Raw genomic sequence first — 22,379 nt, 5'->3', positions numbered from 1 at the left:
CGAAAGGGTAGAGTCCGAACTGGTCCCCGTGGAGTTATCCAGATGCGGATTAAGCGCTAAATTAAGTCTACGCCGAGGATTACATTCCCCCCTGCCTTGTCAGCTATAAAGTGTTAAGAGCGGCATAGAAGGCTTCTTTCGGGAGGTGGAAGCCATATACTGTACATAGCGTAAAGGATTCCCCCCCTAATTTCAATTAAGTAGGAGATAGTGGCCCGGAGGATCAGGGTGTGAGCTCACCAATTCAATCCTTATGAATTAGGATTCCCACCCCTGAGTATTTAGAATCCTTGGTCGCCACCGCCCAGTACTGGTGCGGATATTTATCAGGTCTCATTAGACCTTCATATCTTTTTCGAAGGTGTGTTTCTTGCAAATAAATTACTTCAGCAGTTGAACGACCCATCTCCTGATACAGAAGCCCTCTCTTGTGTCCAGAATTTAAACCCTTAACATTAAGGGATATAAATTTAACCGTAGACATGATGAGCCCTGCATGCCTCCCACCTGAGCACATACCCATCATAACCTTGATAGAGAGAGCTAGCCCTAATGACCCATTTTACAAGTTGGCACATATGAATGACAGTTCTCCATATTGTGAGGCAGAATACCCAACCCCCCCCCCCCCCCCCCATTCCCTTGAAGTAACCTGGGAAGGATTCCATTGTTTCCCGGAAATTCGCAATGTCTGGGTCAATTCGAACCAAAAAATAAAAGCAGTGACTGCCACCGGTTTTAAAAGGAGCCTGCGGTGTATATCAATGAAAGTTGAGCTGCAAAAAAGCAGACATTGCGAGACTATCCATATAACTTTGCCTCGCTTTTTACTACCTACTATAAACCGCAGCCTTTTGAGGAATGAACGGAGCTATTCTCATACCCGTTGCTGCATGGCATAACCACATGTTGTAAAGAAAAGATGTATGCTTAACCAGTTGCCCCTGAGGCAGCTCTCGACTAAAGAGCGAAACTCGGGCAAATTTTAATAAGGGCTTTTTTATACACCAATCTTCGCTATCTTATTGCTACACAGTTAACTGGATCAGCTTCCAATTTGTTTTCTGGGACCATCCCTGCTACCAGAATCCATGACTACAGCAAGGGCATTAGGCGAACCTTATAGCCTTGCACAGTGCTCAGTGCACCTTCCCTCCCCCAGCCCCCTACACACACACACAGAGTTAAGAGTTATACATTATAACATTTTACATGACAAATATCAATGTACAATATTCTGAGGTAAAAATATCACTTAGGTTATATTTACATGCACTGCTGTGATACCAACCAGAAATTCTGCAAAAAAAGACACTTAGAACTCATATGGTATTAGGCTTCTTGTAACAATGTTGCATTGGGCTTAACCCTAATACACTAAAACACTAAAACACTTCCTATGAGGAGAATACCTCGACTCGTCACACATGCAGAACATAAACAGACCCTCACCAAATACAGAATAGAGCAACCATAAAGTAGAAATACAAAGGCACAGACAAAAACTGAACTGGAAACTGCAAGAAGCCAGACACTCTATGCAGTTCAACAATAAAAAGCCAGAACCATCACCATCCCTGGAGACTGTTCTGTGGCTCCTCCTCCACGCCGGTGGGATTGAAATTAACATAAAGGTAGTGCTAGCACTGCAAATGTCAAATACTACAGGGCTGGCATTGTGAGTAGGAGCTGCAGGAAAGGCTTCCTCTTCTGAGTCGTGGATTGCTGCTTTTGCCACCAATGGGATCAAGCTCCACTGGTGGCTGCAAAGGGCTTCTGCTGCCCCCCCCCCCCCTCCCCTCACCCTGGGTGTGCCGCCCTATGCAGTTGCATGGTTTACACCCTTGGTGGCGCTAGGCCTGGTTATCTAGCGCTCCAACTGACTCCTTCACAGGCTTCTTTATTTGAATGTCCTTGAACAAGTTTTTTATTAGTTTTTGCCCCCTGTAGTTAGCTTCTTTTGAAACCTTCTCTTTCCTATTTTCCTCATTTGGATCTGGCTTTCCTTTTTTTTTTTTTTTTTTTTAAAGATGTACTTTTGGCTTTAACTTCCTTCTTTCACCTCACCATTTAAGCATCCTTGGAGAAAGCATGTCATTTCTATTTTGTTTTGTTTAACTGAGCTTTGCCCACAGCACCCTGATTTGTACCCCTCTCTGAGCTGGGGGCGTGTGGTGCTGCCCCTTTCAAACACCCCTCGCCACTCAGCAGCACTCGCTCTCAGGGAGGAATGCAGTATTCACTCTGTATAATGTTAGTACACATTTTAGGTAGGCTTTCGGGATTCTGGTTGCTGACAGCCTGTCTTGGGAGTATTGCTGTGGTCTTTAGGGCAGGAAGGGCCCTGGGCTCCCCAGACCTTTTAACCATGTGAACCGAGAAGGGGGTACAGCACCCCCTTGTGCTGAGCAAATTCCTGTTTGTCATTTAAAGAAAGTAGGGGGGCAGAAGGAATCCCTCCATCTCCAAGTTTTAAAGAGTTTGGGGGGGGGGGGGGGGAGTCTGCTAGGCTGATGGAAGGGGGTCCCGGGCTGAATTGTGCAGTTTTCTCTGCATCCGCATTCATTGATGTAGAGTAATAAAATGCGGTGTGATCTCTGCAGCCCTTGAACGGCCCTTTCTCCCCGCCCTACCCAAGGCTTTGATCATGCCCTGAGGCTGTGTGCCACTCTTGGCATTCACCACTGGTTGAACGATACAGCCCAAGTGGACGAACGTTCAATTAATATCTCTTGTCCTGGCAACACAATGGACTAGCCCACTAATGGCGAACCTATGACACGCCAGTATCCACCAATACCCAACAAAATCCGTTGCGAGCAACACTGGGCCCCGCAGCAGCTGTGGTAGAGCGGGGGCCTCCCTCACAGCTCTGTGGGACTTCTCCGTCCTCTCCTCACCACCGCAGTGGCGGGAAACACTCCCCGCGGCCTTTCCTCTCCCCAGCCCCGTCTCTCTCTCTGCTGCAGGAGGTAACAGCAGAGCTCCCACTGCTACCTCACACAACTGAAGGCTCCTCACTGATTTCTGTGATGAGCTCCTCCCCCCCCCGCCCCCTGTTATGTTGGGGCCGTGGCAAAAATAACTCTCTCCCACCCATCCTACATCAGGCCTTTTGTCCACTTTGTCCCTCACCAGCTGGTAACCCTTCCTTGATCCCTTCTGACCACCAATGTAAGTACTTTTTTTTTTTTAATATATTCGAGGTTGCATAAGAGAAAAGAGAGTGAGAATGTGCAAGAGAGCACGTGTGTGTGCATTTGTCAGTGGATGCAAGGAAGCGCACGCGTGTGTCAGCAGGTGCGGGAGCGTGTGATGTGTTAGCGGGTTGCAAGGGAGCATATGTGTGTGTATCTGCATAATTGCTGTTTCATCTGATTTGACTAATGTGACTGTATAAAACTGTTTTTAATAATGAATCTGTTTTTTTTTCATTAGTTTGTTTTACTCATGGAGGGTACACACCAACAGAGTAGTTAGGCAATTTCCAAAATTTTGACAGGCCGAGCCTAAAAGGTTCACCATCCCTGGACTAGCCCAAGTCTACAGGCCCTGGAATTTCCTACACCCTTAGTAAAGCTTTAGTATTTGTTTGTCATGCCATCAGTGTACACAGTGTTGTACAGGATAATTCCACCCAAGTTTGTATTCTGCAAAGCTTGGGAGAAGGGATATGAAGATATTGAAATAATCTCCACTGGACAAAGATGAACAACCCTGCCCCAAACCAGGGCCAGTGTGTGTCTGCAAAGGAAGAAGAAAGGCCAGGCAACCAAATATCTCCAGATCTTCTGTTGACGTGGCTCAACCTAGCAGTAGCTGGGTCCCTGTCCTAGAGAGCTTACAGATGAGAGCTAGGGGAGGGTAGAGGGCAGTGAGCATCTAAGCGGCAGTGATGGCTTAAAAACGACTTTGCAGCTGACTCCCCCAGGCGCCCAGCTCTATGCTGCACCCCCTGCACCATACCGCCAGCTTGTATCACCACAGACACAATGGGGCAGAGGGCCAAAGTTTGCAAAGTTTGCTTACCCTCACTGTTTGCCTGTGTGTTAACTTAGGCTCTGCCCCCTGTAGTCTGTTACTTCTGAACTATAACTGTGGCCCTTGTGGCTTTTGGAAAGCACAGTGGGATTGTATCCAAGACTACTTTGGCTTTCTTCCTTCACCTTGGGTGGGCTGCTCTTAATTTCTTCACTGCCTCCTAAGGTAGCAAGAATGCAAGAGCTTCGCCCTCTGTGCATGAGGCAGGCTTCCAAGACTTCTTTCAGGGAAGTAATTCTAGATGTGATTTTTTTTTCTCTTTGAAAGAGCATATGGATACTGAACTACGAGGGGTTAAAAAAGGGGCTGGGGGAGAAATATTTCCAGGGAATAGAATATGGTTTCTGGCTCCTCCCCCTCCTGTGCGGTGACATCAGCAGCAGCAGGGACTTGCGTTTGGCTGGTGCCTTGTGGTGAATGGGAACTTTCTTCTTTTCGGTGTTTGATATCGGCGGTCAGAGGGGGGGGCCCTAGGAAGCCCCAGCTGTGTGCATGCTGGATTCAAGAAATTCGAAGATCTAGACAGGAAGGGGGGAGGAGAGCGAGCGTGCAGGCTTAATGCAGAAAGCCCGGGTGTCTTCCGTGGCTTCGAATCCCCAGCCCCCCCGAGACTTGGAGGGCATGAGATGAGAGATTAAAGGCAAGTCCTACACGGCAAAGGAGTGGCGGCCACTGGCATGCTAGGGAAAACGTGTTACTGGAAGAAAGAAGAGATCCAAAAAAAGCGGAGAAGGTGGGAAATGTGAAATCAGAAGAGCCCTGGGAAGGTGGGGGTGGGGATGGGATGGGAGGAAAGGGCATATTCACCACACACCATGCGGAGCATCGTCCTTCCTGAATGCTTCAGGGGTTGGGGGCTCTACTCCCTCCAACGCCAGGATCACAACATGAGCTTCTCCAGAAGGAAGAGGATTTTTGTGCAGGAACTTTTTTTTTCACTTTTTTTTTTTTTGTATTTTTTTACCTAACAAAAACGATGCTTTGGGGGCTTCTGAAAACTGACGTGTAACAGGCACCGGAGAAGAGATGAGTTTGCCTGGCAGCTCCTGGCGCTGCAGGTGTGCAACAGGAACGTATACGGCTCGCCGCGCGCCGTCAACCGGCCCATCGACATCGTGCAGAAGCACAGACGGTAAACGTGCAGCCGGGGTGGGTGCAGCTGCGCCGGGAGGGTGGGAAGGGTGGTAAGTCTGGGCATGATGCAGAAGCACAGACGGTAAATGTTGCAGCTGGGGAGGGAGGGTGGCGTTGACCTAATGCTGGAACACAGGCAGTAAATATGCAGCTGAGGGGAGGTTGGTATTGACAGAGTGCAGAAAGTGGTGATATTTCTTTCTTTCCCTCAAGGCAGGATGCTCATGCCAGGAACAACTCTTGTGGATAATGGGGAGAAGAAAATTGCTGGCTCTTTTGCAGGCAGTGATAACTCAATATTGCACCAAGGGTTTTAGCTTTGTGAGATGGGCTTTTCGAATCCGTTATGATTTAGTGAAGTAGGGATTGTCCTTTTTTTTTTTTTTTTTTTTTTTAAATAAGCAGAAATAAAAGTGGGTGGACAAGCTGCAGATGGCACCTTTTTATTGCAGTAGCCTTTTGCTTTGGTGATGAGCTTTTGAGAATTAAACTCCCTTCCCAGAGCTCTCCTACTTGTAAATTTGCAAATATTTTATTTTTGGCAAGCAAAGTTGGAAGCTGCTTTTTTTTTTTTTAATAAAGGCTTCATGTTTGTACTATTGAAAAGTACAACACAGTAGAAGTCATTTTGAATTGTACACGTGTGTTTATATGTTTGTGTGGCATTAATGCCTGATGGGTGAAATTATGTAAAATATTGAAGTAAACAAGAGAGTAGTAATAGAGAGAATCCGTTTGCCCAGAGCTGAAGGCCAAGAGCAGATTTTGATTTGAAGGTTATGATGCTCTACTCAGGACCAGTATTTTCCATTAAGCAAATGCAGCTGGGTCCTATAAGTGCATTATGATACAGCACTAAGAAATGCAGGGAGGGGGATATTTTGCTGGTGCCCACTACATGAACACACTACCTGGTCCATAGTTTGTTTTTCCTGCTGCTCATGTAATCTTGCCTGAGCTAATGGGAAGTGCAGTTGCTTATTTAAGGTATCAAACTGATATAGATGTGTGTGTGTGTTTTCTAAAGGTCTGTAATTATGCGCAGCAAACAGGAAAAATCACATGGTATAAGATCCCTGTCTCAGCGAGCTTACCTCCTGAACTCTGATGAGTTAAATGACAGTCAGGGTCATGCAGTGGAGGTGGAATTAGAACCTGAATTCTCCCATGTTTCACAGCTCTAGCTCTTAACCTCTAGATTTTATAGCCAGTTACTTGTATAAACTTTTTTTTTTTGTTTAAACATTCTGTGCTGTTGGTCCACCAAAAATGAAAAACCTACAAAATAATTTGAGTAAAGCTGATGTGCCCTTATTAGGCTGTTTAATCTGCTTAAAGATGCAGGCTTTCAGCACCAGGAAGATTCCTTCCTCACACAGTCTGTCATTGCCTAAAGTAGAGGCATTTATCTCAAGATCTTACACCTTCAGGCATCCATTGGCACACTAAAGGCCTTATCTCCAGCCAGCTGTTTCATTGTTTCTCATTTTGTAATTTTCCTCTGTGCTAAGTGGATCTATAGATGAAGAAAGTTATTCCTTTACAAGACCTGACATCAGTACAGTCAGGTAGCAGAGACCCCAGGTGCCAGAGGAGAGAATGCACTTAGACAAACATTTACTCTTAAAGAAATTCACCATAGACCCAAATACAAATGCAGTTCCCATGTAATAAGAGAAAATTTGTAAAAGACTTCCTCTGGCGCACCAAGGTTTGTCGGTTCAGTAGCTTTCATCTGACCCTTAAGTGAAAGTTTAGGTTTGATGGATTTTCTGGTTCATCTCCTTGTGTCCAAAGAGTGGATCTTGTACAAGGCGGAAGCTTGTAGGATTTCTTGTATAATTTGATGCTCTATTTTTATAGAGCTCTTCTGAGGAGAACCTTTTTTAGCTGCGATTGCCATGAAGAGTGAACTCCCTAGGTGCCGATATCTGCTGGACTTTGTTCCTTCTCACTTGGGGGTGGTACATCTGGAGCAGTGGCTCTCAACCTTTTTTTGGCTGGGAAACACCTGACAGATGGTTCTCACATGCGTGACACACTGAACATGTGACCCTCACAGGGCTAAATGTAAACATGCACTCTGCATCCACAGGAATCCCCTCAGCCCCCAGCAATGAGTGCAGAGCAGATCTAGGGCATTACCCTGTACAACTCGCCATACGAAAAAGATATTCTGGTTCTGATGACATCTCAGTAAAAGCAAAACAAACTCCCTTTACTACCAGGCACTTCCTTATGAAAAGACAGTAATTTACCACCAATGCATGTTCTATTGAGAAAACACAATAAACAAGATTGATACAAATACCTACATGCTAGTAAAATACCTCACCTCGGTCACACACCCAGAACTGACCTTCACCAAGTATAGAAAAACCACAAATTATAAATATGGAGACAGAAACTGGAATGGAAAACAAAAAAAGCCACACTGCATGCAGTGCGAACCTGGAGAAATGGAAAGAGAAATATAGCACCTAACAGACTCTCAGGATTTGCAATAATGCACACAAACTAACCCGCACAAAGTTACACCTGTATTATGGAACACACTCAAACAGTAACAACCCTATCTAAGAAATACAATTATTAAACCAGGTCCTAAACACTAACACATTTCCTATTAGGAATCACACACAAATGCTCTCTCACCCATTCACACCAGCTCTCACCCATGCATCCATTCACACACACACACACAAGCTCTCACCCATGCATCCATTCACACCCACACACACAAGCTCTCACCCAGGCACCCATTCACACCCACACACACAAGCTCTCACCCAAGCACCCCATTCACACCAGCTCTCACCCTGGCACCCATTCACACCCACACACACAAGCTCTCACCCAAGCACCCATTCACACCAGCTCTCACCCTGGCACCCATTCACACCCACACACACAAGCTCTCACCCAAGCACCCATTCACACCAACTCTCACACACATAAGCTCTCACCCATGCATCCATTCACACCCACACACATAAGCTCTCACCCAGGCACCCATTCACACCCACACACACAAGCTCTCACCCAAGCACCCATTCACACCCACACACATAAGCTCTCACCCAGGCACCCATTCACACCAACTCTCACACACATAAGCTCTTACCCATGCATCCATTCACACCCACACACATAAGCTCTCACCCAGGCACCCATTCACACCCACACACACAAGCTCTCATCCAAGCACCCATTCACATCAGTTCTCACCCTGGCACCCATTCACACCCACACACATAAGCTCTCACCCAGGCACCCATTCACACCCACACACACACAGCTCTCATCCAGGTACTCATTCACACCCACACACACAAACTCTCACCAAAAACTTCTTCTCTCTTCACTGCAGGGATGGGCCTTCAGTTCCCCGCGGCTTTTACTCCGGCGGGCCTTCTTTTTTTGCCGCCACAGGGATGGGCTCCCATGGTGGCCTCGGTCAGGGGTCGGATTTCCTCTTTGCTGCCACAGGGGATGGGCTCCCGTAGTGGCCTTGCTTGGTCAGGTCGTGTTTCCTCTTCGCTGCCACAGGGATAGGCTGCCGTGGCGGCCTTGCTTGGTCGGGTTGGGTTTTCCTCTTTGCTGCCAACGGGATGGGCTCCCGTGGTCGGGGGTCGGGTTTTCCTCTTCGCTGCCACCAAGATGGGCTCCCGTGGCAGCCTTGCTTCGTCAGGATTCGACACCACCATTCCTCCCACCCCACCCCTGGGCTATGTGATGCCTTCTTCACTGGCCAATCACAGGCTTCCTCCCTTCTTCCTTACTCCCACTGGCAGGTAGAAGGGAGAAGGCTTCCGATTGGCCTGCGCGGGGGCAAGCAGAATGAAGGAGGCTTCCCATTGGGCAGTAGGAAGAAATGAGGTCTCCAATGGCCGCAGGGACTGGAAAAAGGGAGAATGAAAGTACAATGGGGCAGTGGGACACTGGGAGACACGACGCACCTGCCGGTGTTTGGCGACACACTGGTGGGTTGCGACACACTGGTGTGTTGCAACACACCAGTTGAAAAGCGCTGATCTGGAGTACTGGTAGAATTGGCCTTCAGTGCCGCTCTGTTCACTATGTCATAGGCCTATGGGCAGTCTCTGTATATCTCAAGTGACAGTTCTTTTCTATCTGCATCTACTAAATCCTGGCCTTGAGGTTTTTATTTGAAATTGCTGCACGGTGGAAAGCTGTTAGGATCCTTCCCCCTGAAAAGGTGGGCAAGAAAGGTGACTGCCCTGAGCATCAATCTGATGGGAGTTACCCCGCCATTCTTTTGAACTCAGTTTGCCACATGAGAATCCACAAGGAAGGGGGACGCTGAAAGCAACCTTTGCCTGGAGTGCTGTTATTGTCCAGCAATTGCCCTTATCCCAGATTGTCTTGCCACATGTAGTTTTACATAGCTTGCCCCATAAATTATAGCTATACTACTCCCTATTTATTATTTTTAAAATGCTACTAGACATACACAATGCTTTACAGATACACATAAGAGACAGTCACTGCTCCATGGAGCTTACAGTCTGGTCAAAGGAGAAACTTACACACAAACAAGAGTCTATGGGAAGTGTATTTATTGATGGAAGTGGTTAAGATTTAAAAGGTGCGTTTTTTAGGCTAGGTTTGAATATGGCCAAAGAGGGAGGCATAACACCGGACTCAGGAAGTCCTATTCCAAGTATACAAGCACAGCCAGTTGTTGGATTAGCAGTGGAGAGAGGAATGGCATGGATAATGGTGACTTGCCCAATGGATGGCGCTTCATGAGGAAGGGTGACAGGGGAGAGGAGGAGATAGGTAACGAATGCATCGTATGGAGTGAATGCATTGTAGGTGGCTAAGAGAAACTTGAATCCTATGATTCAAATGGATGGGGGAGCCCAGTGTGGTGACTTGAGAAGAGGGGGTTACATAGCTGAAGGAATGATTATGTTTGTGAGGTTGTGGAATGTAAGAATTTTTTTTTTTTAAATAAATCAATAAATAAGTAATGAAGACAAATGTTGAATAGATTGCCAGATGAGAAATATGGTTTGAATAGGAGGCCCATGAAGAGCATGTTGCAGTAATTCTTAAGCTGAGATGATAGAGTAGATGAGCATTTTGAAAGCATGCTCAGAAAGGAAGGTAACAGATTTAGTGATGATGTAGAGGAAGAGACACAATATAGCAGTGTGATAGATGTGTGTTGAGAAGGAGAGATGAGCCATCCTTTGTATGAAAGATGTTGAATGGTTAGAGGCTGTGTGCTGGCAAGGCCCGGTGACCTTTTTTGTTACAGAAGATTGCGTCTGATGAAGCAAGCATGGATCCTGAGCTGATGCTGGGACTGGCTTCACTTTGATAACTACATATTTGTGGTAAAGATGTGCAGTGCAGCCTGCAGGTTTATATACACCTGCCCCAACTATAGTGGTACATTCAAACCACGCCTACATTATATGGAAGAGCGGGCCCTGTTGCACAAGTATTTATTGCATGCTGGCATTTCAGCTATAGCAGATGGTAAGCTTTTTTTTAAAGACATCTTTCAGGGTTCCTTCAGTCTGTTCTGTTCTTTTCTGCAGTTCACACTTCCTCTCATTTAACTCATAAATGCTAATTGTCTTCCATCTCATCTTGGCCTCCATGACAGTTGTGCCAGAGGCAGGCAGGGCTAGTAAGGAGCCTGCAAAGGACACCTCTGTAGTCAGTTTTCCACCTGATCTGGATGTCCAGTTTTCCACTGAGTAAGGGCAGTTATTGGGGTTGCCTGGCCCAGCTCCCATGCCTTAAACTCTGAGCTGTAATCTTCTGCTTAATGCACATCTTCAAAAGAACACAGAATCTTTTTTTTTTTTAAGCTTACAGCATCACAAAGAATGGTGTTACACCCCTCATCTTTGATCTGACATGACTATGGCATAACCTTCAGCAACATGGTGTTCCAAGGACCTGAGATTGGACTTTCCTTTTATAGGTCCCCTAGCCGGGACTTCCTGTGGCGCTGCTTGATGACATCGCTATCCCCATCAGTATATAAGGAAGTTCCTTTGCAATCAGCCAGTACCTCAGCCACAGAGCCCTTGGTGGCCTTCTGTTGGTTGGCCATGGCTGTGCTGTCTTGTGTTGACTTGCCCTTCCAGTCCTGTTTCCTGTCCCTGCTTTTCTTGGCTCTTTAGTCCTGGATATCATGTTACTCTTGTCTGTTCTGTTTGTCTTGGATGGATTCCCTGGATTCTGACTTCAGGCTGGTTCCTGATCTTTCTTGTCTGCTGCCTTCCCTGACCTATGGCTTGGATGGCCACTCAATCCATAGCCCTTAGGGACACATTCTCAGTCCTCCTGCTGGCTGCCCCTTGAACCTAAGGGCTCCACTTGTGGGGGAGATGGCTGGTATAGGTGAAGCTAATTGGTCCTGCCCTTGGCTTCTCTGTTAGCTTCTGGTATGGGTTGTAGTGGGTTTGCTTTTTAGGCTGTGCCAAGCACACTGCAGTCACAAGGGTCTGTTTTCTCTGTTGGTATTACAGATGGCTTCAGACCTTTTTTGCTTTCTTTTTGTAGTATTTCTGTAAGAAATGGAATGGTGAAGACACTCATGGGTGATATTGTGAACTGTTTTCAGTGGATATGTGCAAGGCAAGAGTTTTATGCTGATCTGACAGCAAGCATTAATCCCTATTAATTTTCTTAGAACTATCATTGAGTCAAATTTTGGTTAGATGCTGGGTTTGCTTTTGTTTTACAGTACTTCAGGGCTGTTTATCCCAAACCTATAACAAAAATACCTTATGTGTCAACTGGCCCCTAACCAGTGATTCTCAACTCCATTGTTAACCCATCAAGTTTTTGAATTAGCCAATCAATTATGCATGAGATCTATTTATTTACATTGATCTATGAACTGGGTTCTTGTATGAAAATTGATTTTATGCATACTCATGATGGGTAGTGTCAGGAACCAGCACCCTTGGAGAGGAATTGACAGAAGAGATTAGGAAGCGCTACTAGAGGTTTCAGGGGCTTGCAAGAACAAATTAAGGTTCAACTAGGACTGCCTCAAGAACATGTTCATGTAGTCATCAGGGGACACACCTTGATTGGCTCAGGATTGATTTCTCTGTCACCCTGAGATCATCAGGGGGGGGGGGGGTGGGGCTGGTGGCAGCATGTGCACAAAGTTCTATCTCGCACACTAGCACACTCACATGTTCGCTCACACACATTCCTCTTCCTCACACCATTCAAATGCACACTCATTCTTCTCCCTTTTATACATACACACACATGGCCGCTCATTCATTTTTCTCCCCACCACATACTTGCACACTCATTCACTTCTCTCCCTTTTCTACACAACATACACTGCATTCTCACATACATGCACACTCTTTTCCCTTTTCCACACACACTCATTCACTTCTCTCCCTCTTCCACACACACATGCACTCTCATACACATACATGCATACTCATTCTCTCTTCTCATTTTTCATAGGCCGTAAAAATGTGTGACTCCCTTTGTTTTAAATAGTATCTTGTAGTTGTCCACTTAATTTCACATACTTGGCAAAAAAAACTTAGCTGTGGGCTTTCATGGGAAAAAATGTTTCACCTGGAAAGTTTAATTTCCAGTGGTCTAGAAAATATAAATTTTTGTGTTTGTTAAAAAGAGGAAGTCTTGCAGAAAAAGGCAATTTTATTTGTGACTTCATTCAGAACTCTTCCCCTGAAATTCTGTAGTGAACAGGGAAACATTTGCAGGGTATACATTCAGCTTTTTTTTTTTTCTTTTTACCACTAACACAAAAATTGAAAACATTTTGCAGTATCATGCTTTGGGTTTTAAAGTTGGAGCAATGTTAGTTGGCGGATATAAGTTAGGTGAAAAGGGAGAGGAGAGAGCAGAAGGAGGCAAAGTACAGATGTTTGGGTTCCTGATAAGGAATGATATATATTTTGGGAGTGTTTCATGCAGGTCTACTGGAAACCCAAGAGGAAAGGTAGGTGGTGTTACAGGAAACTAGTAAGGGGAATAAGTAGTGCTTGGAAGGAATATGGCCTGCAGTAACCCCCATGAGTCGAGTGCAGCTTGTGTTGACTGCTTGCTATTCCACAAGCATGGAGTCAGATGATCCATTATGTTTGCCACCTTACCCCAGCTCAAACTGAACAGGCTGATCCAGACCTGAATTTGCTGTGATTGCATGCAGGAAATCGTAGTTCTGATTTATCTCATTGATTTCCCTAAAAAATCAGAACTACAACTTCTTAGATGCAATGGGGTAAATTGGATGGAAATTAGCCATTTCTGTTTGATCTGTGGGGTCATGGCAAATTCTGTGTCCAATATGCTGTCAGGACTTTCTCGAGATGGTTTTTGGCCTTTCCCACCACACATTGGCAGCAGGGCGGATTGGCTACTGGGGCTTCAGGCATGCCCTAGGGTCTGATCTGACCAGTCATGTGGCTTGTATTGGTCCTGTGGAGATACTATGACTAACACCAGGCCGCACAGCAGCTCTAATCACTGAGCAGAAGCATTTCCCTGAGGCTAGCTACTGCAGTTATTTTTTCCACAGTGGTGGCAGCAGCTTTGTCTCCCTGGGCTTGTTTTTCTGTCAGTCTCCAAGCTCCCCACCATCTCTGTTTAGAAGCAGTAATAGCAACTCCGTGGTCCTATTTCTGCTGCTCAGAACCCCCCTTCAGCCTTGGCAGCAGGAAACACTCCCACTGTGTCCCACTCACATCTGCTTCTTTGGTGTGAGAGGCAGCTAACAGACCGCTGCCACTGCCTCAAGGCCTTCAACTGTTCTGTGCTGCAGGCTCTTTCATCCTCTGGCTATGGCAATAAAAGAAAAGGAAAAAAATGTATCTGTGCCTTGCAGCTCGCCCCTTCCCATGCCTAAGAGTCACTTCCTCCTGGAGGCATTAACAATCACCTACCCAGAACGTATTCTCCTGGGGCCCTTCCTGGATACCCCTAACCACCAGTAAATACATTTTTTTTTAACTTTGTGAGTAGTTGGTGATCATGTGTGCATGAGAGGAGAAAGTCTATGTGCACCCTCCTTCCCTGACTAGTTCTCAACAATCTCAGGAGGACTGGAATCAAAAATTCTCAGTTTTCTTAGCATCTAGTCAGATGAATCCAGAACAAGTGGGTTGTACCTCTCTACCAGTAGATGGAATGGAGCAAACTGACGTCACAGTATATATATACCCCTGCAGTGACATCAGCCTGCCAGTATTCTCCATCTCCAACAGATGGTTGACGTGCATCTCCCCACAGGGGATTGCTCATTTTAAAGAAAAGGAGAATTAAGGAAATAAATTTTGCCCCTCTCTAATGTGGTGATACCAAATGGTCCCTCCCCCAGTTGAGAATTCCTGAGGTGATTCCATGGTCCTCAGACGAGTGCCTAGGTCCATTAGTTGATTTTTCAGCCATCGTGGACGTAGCTGATTGAGCAGCTGAAAGGCAGCAGGTGCAGGACGCTGAGTGTGGCGGGTGACAGCACATGCCCTCTCCCCCCACAGCTGGAGACAGTCTCTGTACTCAGCCATGTAAGGCTGAGATCCGATAAGTTAAAAAAAAATATACAGAGACTTTGAGGGAGGTTTTTTGTTGTGTAGGGCTTCCTCCTTCTCCGGTCTCCATGCTTGGCGCACCGGTCCGACGTTCGTGCCACTCCATGGGAGGTCGAGGGATGTGGCAGCCTGGCAGGTTGAGCAGCCTCCTTAGGGTAGACCCCTTTCCAAGGCGTTTTGCTGCGTGGTAGGCCACAACAGCCTTTCACGCACTTTCTAAGGTTGCCATCTACAGGATTGTCAGTCCAGCGTGTGCATCTAGCTATGCGTCCAGGTTGTGCTCCAGTTTTTGGGTGCACAGTCGGGCCTTGCAGTCTGTGTGCCTATGTTAAGTGCCGTTTACCTCTGCATACAAGTGGTACTGTGCGCTTAAGTTTTTTGTGCGCTTAATTTTTGGCCGCCTAAGTGTTGAACGCATAATTTTTGAGCGCCTAGTTGAGCAGTATAAAAAAAAAAAAAAAGTAAAACAGCTAGATGCATGCCCTCCGGCTGCCACTCAGCGCACTGTCGGCCATAATGGTGCCTGTACCTAAGAAGCCTAATGTCTTTCTCTTTGCACTGCTTGTCATATTCGGGCGTCTCAGCCAGGAGTACCTGCTGATTTGTGCCAGCGCTGTTTGGAAGCTCAGGGAGAATTGTCTTCCTCTGATTTCACTAAGCCTGGTTCTTCCCAGCCAGATGTGGGTCTGGGTAAAGATGACTCAAGTGGGGGCGATTGATTTTGGAACTCCCCTAACTGGTTCCTCAGCAGGGGAAGGTAGCTCAGTGAGTACTCCTCAGGTTCCTCATGGTCTGGATACCTCTACTTTTTCATGGGTAGAATTTTTCCAGGGGTCGCAATCCTTTCTTCAGGTTCGGTCCTTGGCCTTGTCCAATGCTCCTCAGGCCTAGACCTTCTGTTAAGTGCCGAAGTACTCCTAGAGCGGCAGCAGAACCTCTGGATAGAGATCTGGATGGCACGGATGATGTCACCAGTCCTACCTCTCTTGAGGATGGTGAAATTCCCCCCCCCCCCCCCCCCAGATTAGAACTGTATAGAACTATGTTACAGTTCTTTCATAGAGATGAACTGCTAGCTCTTATTTCCCAGATCTTGAACATGCTTGGAGTTCCTGGGGCAGATTCAGTGTCTGAGCCAAAGAGAAATCCCATTTTGGTTCTTTGCGCAAAGCCTCTTGTTTTTTCCTCATGATGGAGGCCATTCAAGAATTGATTGATGTTGAGTGGAGCGCCCCAGAGGCTAATTTCAAAGGGGGTTGGATTTTGGAAGGCCTGTATCCTCTGGATCCAGTGATGAGAGCGCTTACGTTTTCTGAAGGTAGATGCACATGTATGTACAGTCTCCAAGCAGACCATTATTCCTGTGGAAGGAGGCGTGGCCTTGAAGGATGCTCATGATAAAAAGATTGGAGACTATACTTAAGCAAGCATTTAAAGCAGTAGCAATGACTTTGCAGATCACTTCTAGTTGTTCCTTGGTGGCTCGCACTTGTTTGCTTCTCTCCCAGGAGGTCGATGACTCGGAGGTAAATTCCAGGGTAATTATGGAACCAGTTTACTGCCTTCTTGGCAGATGCGGGCTGTGATTTGGTTCACACTTCAGCCAGAGGGATGGTTTCAATAGTAGCGGCCAGGGGTCAATTATGGTTGAGAAATTGGTCGGCCATTGCAACCTCCAAGGCAAATCTCACCAAATAGTTCTTTAACAACTCACTTTTATTTGGCAGCGAGTTGGAGAAACTGGCCACTAAATGGGGCAAATCTCTGACTCCTCATTTGCCAGAAGATAAGAAGCAGGCGCAGTGCTCCCTTAACATGAGAGGTCGTTTTTAGCCATATAGAGGAGCGACCTTTCAGAGGACTCGACCCTTTGGCAGGTCTCAGTCCTTTCGTCCCCAACAACCCAGAAGAGGCGCAGGCTCGGGTAGTGGAACTTCCCAATCAAGGTTTGCTGACCCACCCCAGGAACAGGAGATAGGGGACTGTGGTCCCAGTACCCATGTCTCAAGAAAATACGGGGCAATATTCCACTTATTTCGTTGTGCCAAAGAAGGAGGGCTCTTTTCATCCCATCCTGGACCTCAAAGGCATCAATCGTCATCTGCAAGAGAAGCATTTTCGCACAGAGACATGCAGTTGAGGAAATTTCTGACCTCTCTGGATCTTCACATACCCATCCAACTAGAACATCAGCACTTCCTGTGGTTCGCAATTCTGGGACGCCACTTTGTTTGGGCACTGCCCTTTGGTCTGGCCACCGCTCCCAGAACCTTTTCCATGGTGGTAGTTGCGGCAGAGTTGAGAAAGGATAGAATCCTAGTACACCTGTATTTGGACGACTGGCTGATTCATGCCAAGTCATTGGAAGAGAGCAGACTGGAGACTCGCAAGGTGATTTCCCTGTTGCAGGAGTTTGGCTGGGTGGTGAACCTAGCCAAGAGCAGCCTTCAGCCTACTCAGTCACTGGAATACCTGGGGGTTCAGTTTGACACAAAGCAGAGCAAAGTGTTTCTGCCAGAAGCTCGAATTCAGAAGTTGCTAGCTCAACTCAGTCTGTTGAACACTCTGCATCCAACCATATGGTCTTACCTGCAGGTCCTTGGCTTAATGGCAGTGACCCTGGAAGTGGAACTGTGGATGAGGGTGCATATGCGCCCTCTTCAGTGCTCCCTTCTGTCTTGGTGGAATCCGTAGTCTGAGGACTATTCGATTCAGCTCCACCTGTTGATGGAGATCTCTTCCCAACTGCAGTGGTGGCTGCAGGTGGATCATCTACAGAAGGGGGTTTCCCTAACCCTACCGGACTGGCTAGTACCTACAACGGATGCAAGTCTCCTTGGTTGGGGAGCTCACTGTCAGGAGCTGACCATGCAAGGGCGCTGGAGTGCAGAAGAGTCTCTCTGGAACATCAGTCGGCTGGAAGCCAGGACAGTCCGATTGGCATGTTTACAGTTCAGCAACAGGCTGCAGGGCCGATTGGTCCACATAATGTCAGACGATGCAACGACCGTGGCTTACATCAATCGACAAGGTGGTACCAAGAGCCAACAAGTGTCGTAGGAAATAGATCAACTTATGGAATGGGCAGAGGTGCAGCTCCAGATTATCTCAGTCTTACATATTGCAGGCAAAGACAACGTAAGAGCAGACTTTCTCAGCAAGGTGAGTCTGGACCTAGGAGAGTGGGCATTGTCTGATGAGGCATTTCAGCTGATTTGGGATTGCTGGGGTCTCCCATTCCTAGAACTGTTGGCGACTTTGTGAAATGCAAAGTTCTGCGATTCTTCAGCCGCAGAAGAAATCCAAAGTCAATGGGGATCGATGTCCTAGTGCAGGAGTGTCTGGAAGACAAGATGCTGTATGCCTTTCCTCCATGGCCCATGTTGGGCAGATTGATTGGAAGGATCGAACGCCACAGGGGGATGGTGCTCTTGGTCGCTCCAGATTGGCCCAGGGGACCCCATAGTATGAAGATCTGTGGTGGCTCCTGGTGGATTCGCCTCTTTGGCTTCCAGTTCACAGGAATCTATTGCAGCAGGGACTTGTTCTTCACGAAGATCCAACTCAATTTTGTCTTACGGGTATGGCCCTTGAAAGGGCTCGCTTGCTGAAAAGTGGATACTCTGTGGCAGTGATTTCCACCTTGCTAAGAGCTAGAATGTTCTCCACTTTCTTGGTCTACGTGCGGGTTTGGAGAGTGTTTGAGGCCTGGTGTGAGGATCGAGGAACTCTTCCTTCCTCGGTCAAGATTCCGCTCATTTTGGAATTTTTGCAGGATGGCTTGAATAAAGTCTTGGCTCTCAGTTCCTTAAAGGTACAAGTAGCGGTTCTCGCGTGTTTCAGGGGTCAGGTAAATGGTGGAAATCTTGTCTACTTATCCTGATATGACCCGTTTTCTGAAAGGAGTGCAACTTCTTTGTCCTCCTTTGCGGTTTCAGGTGCACCCATGGAATCTTAATTTGCTTTTGGATTTTTTGGCAGGCCCTACATTTAAGAACATATAAGAACATAAGAAAATGCCATAGTGGGTCAGACCAAGGGTCCATCAAGCCCAGCATCCTGTTTCCAACAGTGGCCAATCCAGGCCATAAGAACCTGGCAAGTACCCAAAAACTAAGTCTATTCCATGTTACCGTTGCTAATGGCAGTGGCTATTCTCTAAGCGAACTTAATAGCAGGTAATGGACTTCTCCTCCAAGAACTTATCCAATCCTTTTTTAAACACAGCTATACTAACTGCACTAACCACATCCTCTGGCAACAAATAGTAGAAAGACTAGGGGGCACTCCATGAAGTTAGCATGGGGCACATTTAAAACTAATCGGAGAAAGTTCTTTTTTACTCAATGCACAATTAAACTCTGGAATTTGTTGCCAGAGGATGTGGTTAGTGCAGTTAGTACAGCTGTGTTTAAAAAAGGATTGGATAAGTTCTTGGAGGAGAAGTCCATTACCTGCTATTAAGTTCACCTAGAGAATAGCCACTGCCATTAGCAATGGTAACATGGAATAGACTTAGTTTTTGGGGTACTTGCCAGGTTCTTGTGGCCTGGATTGGCCACTGTTGGAAGCAGGATGCTGGGCTTGATGGACCCTTGGTCTGACCCAGTATGGCATTTTCTTATGTTCTTATGTTCTTACTATCCGAAAGAGTAAATAACCGATTCACATCTACCCGTTCTAGACCTCTCATGATTTTAAACACCTCTATCATATCCCCCCTCAGTCGTCTCTTCTCCAAGCTGAAAAGTCCTAACCTCTTTAGTCTTTCCTCATAGAGGAGTTGTTCCATTCCCCTTATCATTTTGGTAGCCATTCTCTGTACCTTCTCCATCGCAATTATATCTTTTTTGAGATGCGGCGATCAGAATCGTACACAGTATTCAAGGTGTGGTCTCACCATGGAGCGATACAGAGGCATTATGACATTTTCCGTTTTATTCACCATTCCCTTTCTATTAATTCCCAACATTCTGTTTGCTTTTTGACTGCCGCAGCACACTGAACCGACAATTTCAATGTGTTATCCACTATGACACCTAGATCTCTTTCTTGGGTTGTAGCACCTAATATGGAACCCAACATTGTGTAATTATAGCATGGGTTATTTTTCCCTATATGCATCACCTTGCACTTATCCACATTAAATTTCATCTGCCATTTAGATGCCCAATTTTCCAGTCTCACAAGGTCTTCCTGCAATTTATCACAATCTGCTTGTGATTTAACTACTCTGAACAATTTTGTGTCAACTGCAAATTTGATTATCTCACTCGTTGTATTTCTTTCCAGATCATTTATAAATATATTGAAAAGTAAGGGTCCCAATACAGATCCCTGAGGCACTCCACTGTGCACTCCCTTCCACTGAGAAAATTGTCCATTTAATCCTACTCTCTGTTTCCTGTCTTTTAGCCAGTTTGCAATCCACGAAAGGACATCGCCACCTATCCCATGACTTTTTACTTTTCCTAAAAGCCTCTCATGAGAAACTTTGTCAAACGCCTTCTGAAAATCCAAGTATACTATATCTACCGGTTCACCTTTATCCACATGTTTATTAACTCCTTCAAAAAAGTGAAGCATATTTGTGAGGCAAGACTTGCCCTGGGTAAAGCCATGCTGACTTTGTTCCATTAAACCATGTCTTTCTATATGTTCTGTGATTTTGTTGTGTAGAATACTTTCCACTATTTTTTCCTGGCACTGAAGTCAGGCTAACCGGTCTGTAGTTTCCCGGATCGCCCCTGGAGCCCTTTTTAAATATTGGGGTTACATTGCTCTCCTCCATTCTTCAGGTACAATGGATGATTTTAATGATAAGTTACAAATTTTTACTAATAGGCTTGAAATTTCATTTTTTAGTTCCTTCAGAACGGGGTGTATACCATCCGGTCCGGGTGATTTACTACTCTTCAGTTTGTCAATCAGGCCTACAACATCTTCTAGGTTCACCGTGATTTGATTCAGTCCATCTGAATCATTACCCATGAAAACCTTCTCCATTACGGGTACCTCCCCAACATCCTCTTCAGTAAACACCAAAGCAAAGAAATCATTTAATCTTTCCGCGATGGCCTTATCTTCTCTAAGTGCCCCTTTAACCCCTCGATCATCTAACGGTCCAACTGACTCCCTCACAGGCTTTCTGCTTTGGATATATTTAAAAAAGTTTTTACTGTGAGTTTTTGCCTCTACAGCCAACTTCTTTTCAAATTCTCTCTTAGCCTGTCTTATCAATGTCTTACATTTAACTTGCCAACGTTTATGCTTTATTCCTATTTTCTTCTGTTGGATCCTTCTTCCAATTTTTGAATGAAGATCTTTTGGCTAAAATAGCTTCTTTCACCTCCCCTTTTAACCATGCCAGTAATCGTTTTGCCTTCTTTACACCTTTATTAATGTGTGGAATACATCTGGACTGCGCTTCTAGAATGGTATTTTTAACAATGACCATGCCTCTTGGACATTTTTTACTTTTGTAGCTGCTCCTTTCAGTTTTTTTTCTAACAATTTTTCTCATTTTATCAAAGTTTCCCTTTTGAAAGTTTAGCACGAGAGCCTTGGATTTGCACACTGTTCCTCTTCCAGTCATTAAATCAAATTTGATCATATTATGATCACTATTGCCAAGCGGCCCCACCACCCGTTACCTCTCTCACCAAGTTCTGTGCTCCACTGAGAATTAGTTCTAAAATTGCTCCCTCTCTCGTCGGTTCCTGAACCAATTGCTCCATAAAGCTATCATTTATTCCATCCAGGAACGTTATCTCTGTAGCGTGACCCGATGATACATTTACCCAGTCAATATTGGGGTAATTGAAGTCTCCCATTATTACCGCACTACTAATTTGGTTAGCTTCCCAAATTTCTCTTAGCATTTCACTGTCCGTCTCACTATCTTGACCAGGTGGACGGTAGAATACCCCTATCACTATAGTCTTCCCCGACACACAAGGGATTTCTACCCATAAAGATTCAATTTTGTATTTAGTCTCATGCAGGATGTTTATCCTGTTGGACTCTATGCCATCCCGGACATCAAGCGCCACACCTCCTCCCGGGTGCTCTTCTCTGTCATTGCGATATAATTTGTACCCCGGTATAGCACTGTCCCATTGGTTATCCTCTTTCCACCATGTCTCTGAGATGCCAATTAAATCTATGTCATCATTCACTGCTATACATTCTAATTCTCCCATCTTACTTCTTAGACTTCTGGCATTAGCATACAAACATTTCAAAGTTTGTTTTTTGTTTGTATTTTCATTCTGCTTTTAATTGATAGGGATAAGTTAGAATTTTTTAGCTCAGGTAGTTTTTAGTTACAGGCACTTGGACTACTTTTCTAATTATTGGAACCTCACTGTCGGGATGCCCTAATTCTAATGCATCATTAGTGTGCTTTGAAGATACCTCTCTCCAAACCATGCGCTGCTGAGCGACTGTCGGCTTTCCCCTTTGTTCTAGTTTAATGGCTGCTCTATCTCCTTTTTAAAGGTTAGCGCCAGCAGTCTGGTTCCACCCTGGTTAAGGTGGAGCCCATCCCTTCTTGAATGATTGCTTGATGTTTTGATGCTGAGGTTGCATTATCTGTCCATGTTTCCTCTATGATCCCTTGAAAAGGTA

General features: G+C 45.8%; 1 protein-coding gene across 3 annotated transcripts in view; it reads left to right on the top strand.

Moving 5' to 3' along the window:
* The window catches only part of PDE4C (phosphodiesterase 4C), a 969,601-nt gene that overhangs the window by 622,482 nt on the left and 324,740 nt on the right, over window positions 1–22,379 (top strand). The window lies entirely within an intron of this gene.

Source organism: Rhinatrema bivittatum, chromosome 8 (assembly GCF_901001135.1).
Source record: "Rhinatrema bivittatum chromosome 8, aRhiBiv1.1, whole genome shotgun sequence".
NCBI classification, from domain to species: Eukaryota; Metazoa; Chordata; class Amphibia; order Gymnophiona; family Rhinatrematidae; genus Rhinatrema; species Rhinatrema bivittatum.
The sequence above is the reverse complement of the archived record's forward strand: the minus strand, read 5'-3'. Positions and strand labels throughout refer to the sequence as shown.